At 44.2% G+C, this 4,461-nt stretch overlaps 1 long non-coding RNA gene across 5 annotated transcripts; it reads left to right on the top strand.

The window, feature by feature from the left end:
* Positions 1-455: 455 nt before the first annotated feature.
* Positions 456-4,191, top strand: LOC123044320 (uncharacterized). 5 transcript variants are annotated; one of them, XR_006419975.1, is made up of 6 exons: positions 456-812; positions 932-1,007; positions 1,215-1,322; positions 1,511-1,634; positions 3,068-3,239; positions 3,322-4,191. It is a non-coding gene; the product is annotated as an uncharacterized lncRNA (long non-coding RNA). The 5 variants fall into 5 exon arrangements; XR_006419973.1 differs by having other exon boundaries at positions 932-1,076; XR_006419977.1 differs by having other exon boundaries at positions 932-1,076; positions 1,511-1,644.
* Positions 4,192-4,461: the final 270 nt, after the last annotated feature.

Raw genomic sequence — 4,461 nt, 5'->3', positions numbered from 1 at the left:
TTGTTGCAAGTTTTACATGGCTGCTACGGGCTTCTAGCAAGAACCGTTCTTACCTACGCATCAAAACCACAATGCTTTTTCGTCAAGTGTGCTATTTTAACCTTCAACAAGGACTGGGCGTAGCCACACTCGATTCAACTAAAGCTGGAAAATAGACACCCACTAGCCACCTTTATGCGAAGCACGTCGGTAGAACCAGTCTCATGAACGCGGTCATGTAATGTCGGTCTGGGCCGCTTCATCCAACAATACCGCCGAATCAAAGAATGACATGCTGGTAAGCAGTATGACTACTATCGCCCACAACTCTTTATGTTCTAATCGTGCATATCTTTCCCTACTAATAAAGCACGGAGTGCTTCTGGTCGTACGTCGTCGGCGTTTTTGCGAAAAAGCCCCTCTATTTCTTTGAAATTAACCCGCAGTCCAAAAATAAATGAGAAAAAACGATTCGATGTAACTACCAAACGAATCCTCCACCTCCTCCCCTGCTCTCGCCATCGCCCGCAGAGCTCCACCCAATCCCTCGCTCGCTCGGTGAGATCCAAGGCGGCCGCGTCGGCTGGGAGCGGACCCACGCGGGAGGAGGAGTTCGGCGAGCATGAGCTGGAGGTGGCAGCCATTCTCGCGGACCTGTCGTCCATCGTGCGGGCCAGCAGCAGGAGCAGGCGCGGCCGGAGATCCCCTCGTGGAGCCGGCGCCGGCCGAGGAAGGCCCTAGCGGCTCCGCCGGCCAAGAAGCCCGCGGCCGATAGCCCGGACACCCTGCTCGCCTTCCTCGACGACGACGAGGCGGCGGCAGCGCATGACAAGGTGAGCCGCCGGGCGCGAGATCTGCACCCACCCGCCTCCCTCCGCCAATTCGGCCTGCTTCGATTACAATTTCTTGCTGCTCGTTGATGTGTTCCTCCTCTCCCTCTGCCTCCGCTCAGTCGGCGCAGGAGCAGCGCGGCGATTTTGACGAGTAGGAGATGGAGCGCGTCACAAGCACCTTGGCTGCACCCTGAGGTTATCCATCAGGCAAACTGTCATCGCACTGTCGTTCACGATGCTGCTCCCAAGCCTCCCGACGAGATTGTGCGAGTTGCAACTTACATGACGCAGATTCTTTTGCTATACTTCGGAAGCTGGCAATAGCAGCGGCAACGTTGACGCAGCCACGGGCTGGAAAAAACTTGATTAGCTTATTACTGAATCAATAATTTGTGCCTGTAGGACTCTTTCACAAATCATGTCAACGAGACTAGCAATTTGAAGAGGCTGCTGCACATGATATGAAGATATTGGCATATACAGTCCCAATCATAAGTTTCAAAATAGCAGGTCCGTTGTAGCAGTGAATTTTCCTAATGTACTGTAACCTCATTTGTACCTAACCTTTCATCTTCAATTTTTGTATGCATCTGGGCCCAAGTAGTTAAATAGTACATTAGTGTAGACAAAGAAGAGTTGAGCTTCCAGTACGCCATTATAACCACCTTTCCTAACTAGCTCTCTCTGGTTGGTTGAAGGTGTGGAGTTTAGCCCTGTTCCGCTGTATGGAAAGCCATGACCTCCACATAGATGATGCAAGAGGAAACAAGCTAGACTCACAACTTTGGTTTTCAGGCATCTTCACCAACAAATATTACCCTGGTACTGACAGGTTGTTAGTATTATATAAGTATACTTGTTCAGCCTTTCCATGTGCTGGTCTGAATATCTAAACAAGGAAGCAGGCTCAGTTGCTCACCAACCTACTATTGCTGCCAACAAGTAGCCAGAAGCCCATAGAAGACATTTGCATTGATCACAGAAAAATGAAGATCACAGAAAAATGAAGTATAGAATTTGTAGGACATTGTCATCCTAATCTGGTTCCCACATATTCAAGATGTGGAGATTAGATATTTGCTCCAACAAAGCCATGACCTTCAATTTTGTTGTTAATTTAACAGCTATTTTGATTGTGCCGATCGATCGGCTTATAAGAGCCAATTTGGTTTCTTGTGAACTAGAGCATCCTATTTTTCATGATTATATTAAGAGCTTCCTGTTTTTCATGATTATATTAAGAACTCACAGATCTCCTTCACAGCCACACCTAACCTGCACATCATCTAGATTCAAGAGAGCCCTACTACTGCATCCACCCTAAAATCAATGTAAAAACAAGGGAAGTTCTAACCCGATATCTCCGTCTCCTGTGAACAAATTTTAAGCCCGATTGATGGCAAGTGCATTGCATGTGTAAGTAATCTGGGTTGAACGTACTTGAGGTCTTCCATCACTTTTATTACTTGAATAGAAATAGTGCACATTGCACGAACTACCCATTAATGGGCAACTGATATATATGATGCTTGGTTCATAATAGCTACTTCAGGTTATCCCTTCTGCTATATTTTTTGTACTCCCTACTTTTGTGAGATCTGAACTGGTAGAGAAAACAGACCGGGATATTCGGTTCCTACCTAGAGATGCAGTGAGGACTTACTGTATTGATTAGTCATTTGAAGAGTTAACTAGAAAGCATTTAGTATGTCTTCAGTTATGTTGTCGTGGGCTGTGCACACGATTCACAGACAAAAAAACAGCACTGTGCATTGTTTTTTTACATGCATGCAGCATGTGCAACAAATTTTCTACTATGGACTAAAAACAATCACCAACTAGCTGAATCAACGGACACTCTATGGGAAGAAGAACAAGCATACTAAATAACGCGAAGCAGAGTAATTCCAAGATATTTTGAGAATTCATTGCAGTGGACTATGTTGTGATTCGATTTTTCTTAACCTTGATAATATTGTCTTGGATTTGAAATGATGGTATACATTTATTCTTCTTCTTTTGAATAAATGTGAAGACCAAACTTAGAAAATTGTACCGGTTGTGATTTCAATCAAGTTTGAGGCTTCTGTCAAATATAATTATGTTCCCTGCTGATTATAATTTTGTTCACGTAGATGCATGAAGTTTCTTGTTCGTTTTATTTGGAAATAATCTCGATTTATTCTACCGTCTTGATCGTAAAGCGACATTTTTCTCCTGACACTGTTCGCTGGTCACTGTGGTGAACCGAACAGCAAATCAAGGACTTTAGAGCCTGGTCGCAGACCTCACGGAGCACCAACGATAGCCTCAAGGTGATTCAGCAGAGCAAGGTGATGAGTACTCAGCTGGCTGGCCAATATCAATGATCTTATCGGCCGGCAAAGCGGAGACGGACGACCACGGTCCCGACCTTGCCAGCAGGCGGTGAGTCTTCTCCCTCTAAAACCTGATCGTGGATGCCCGACTAAGTCCGCTGAAACCTTTTTCACTTTGTCGCCGTGGATAGGAGACAATAAATGGGATCAAGGGAAGTTGGTCGGGCTCCAGCGGCACATGCTTACCACTGCTGACTGTTGCCGGGAAAGGTATGTTGGTTTGATTCTTTCAAGATCCCAAACTAAAACAAGTCACCTGTGACATTTGAATGATGCAAAGGTTTGTTGTCTCTTCCCAAGAAATTGTGTGCAGAGAAGCTGCCTTGATTTTACATGCTGAACCTATTTTTGCATAATCAAACACTGACGATAAGAGAGATGAATGTGCAGTATGCTAAATTTGGGTATCCAATTGCAAAAGAATTGGATTATTATTTACATTAGAAGCCAGGTTATCACTATGTATTTTAAATTGATCGCTCATGGACCGCTCAATTGGCCATAAACACAACATAATTCGATCCCTCCCTTCAAATTGGCAACTAAAGGGAAGGTGAGTTAAAATGTCTCAGCCCCTGTGACCTGGCTGGTTATGTTTATATTACATCCAATATTATGTGTACTCATTTGATCTAAGGTTATTTTTAATAACTTGTTTTTTTTGTCACGAACAAATCGATGAACCGGCGGTCCAACCGGTGACAGACGCAACGGTTCAGTTGCCCGTTCGGTTTTAAAAAATATAGCCCGATGGCCATGGTGGAAGAACACAACATGAAGTGCTTTGTATCCCGAGAACGACGAGGAGACATGAGCAGCCGGTGGCAGTGCTTCGCACTTCGAGCAGTAGGGATACTTGATCATAGGGAAAGGGAAGGGAGATGAGTTCGTGCTTGCATGATTTTTAGGGAAAGAGCGTGTGTATTGTACTTCTGTGTGCATGAAGTGTTTTGTTTGGGCCAAGCCCAAATAATGAAAATAAAACACTATCTCTAAAACTATTCAAATCCTTTTGCATTTATTATCTTCTGCAAATTCTAAATAAAATTTTGGTTTAGTTATTAAGCTTTTAAATTGTATACAACAATTTCACCGTTTGTATATACCACTCAGAACACATCCATCACTTCTCTTCCACCCGGTGATAGTGATAAGTCGAAGGAGGTGCCATAGAAGGACATGACTGACTTTCTCAACTCAATACTACATGGTCCAAACACCAACAATTCTTTTTTTTACCCGATGATAGTGATAAGTCGAAGGAGGTGCCA

Source organism: Triticum aestivum, chromosome 2B, assembly GCF_018294505.1.
Source record: "Triticum aestivum cultivar Chinese Spring chromosome 2B, IWGSC CS RefSeq v2.1, whole genome shotgun sequence".
Taxonomy (NCBI): domain Eukaryota; kingdom Viridiplantae; phylum Streptophyta; class Magnoliopsida; order Poales; family Poaceae; genus Triticum; species Triticum aestivum.
The sequence above is the reverse complement of the archived record's forward strand: the minus strand, read 5'-3'. Positions and strand labels throughout refer to the sequence as shown.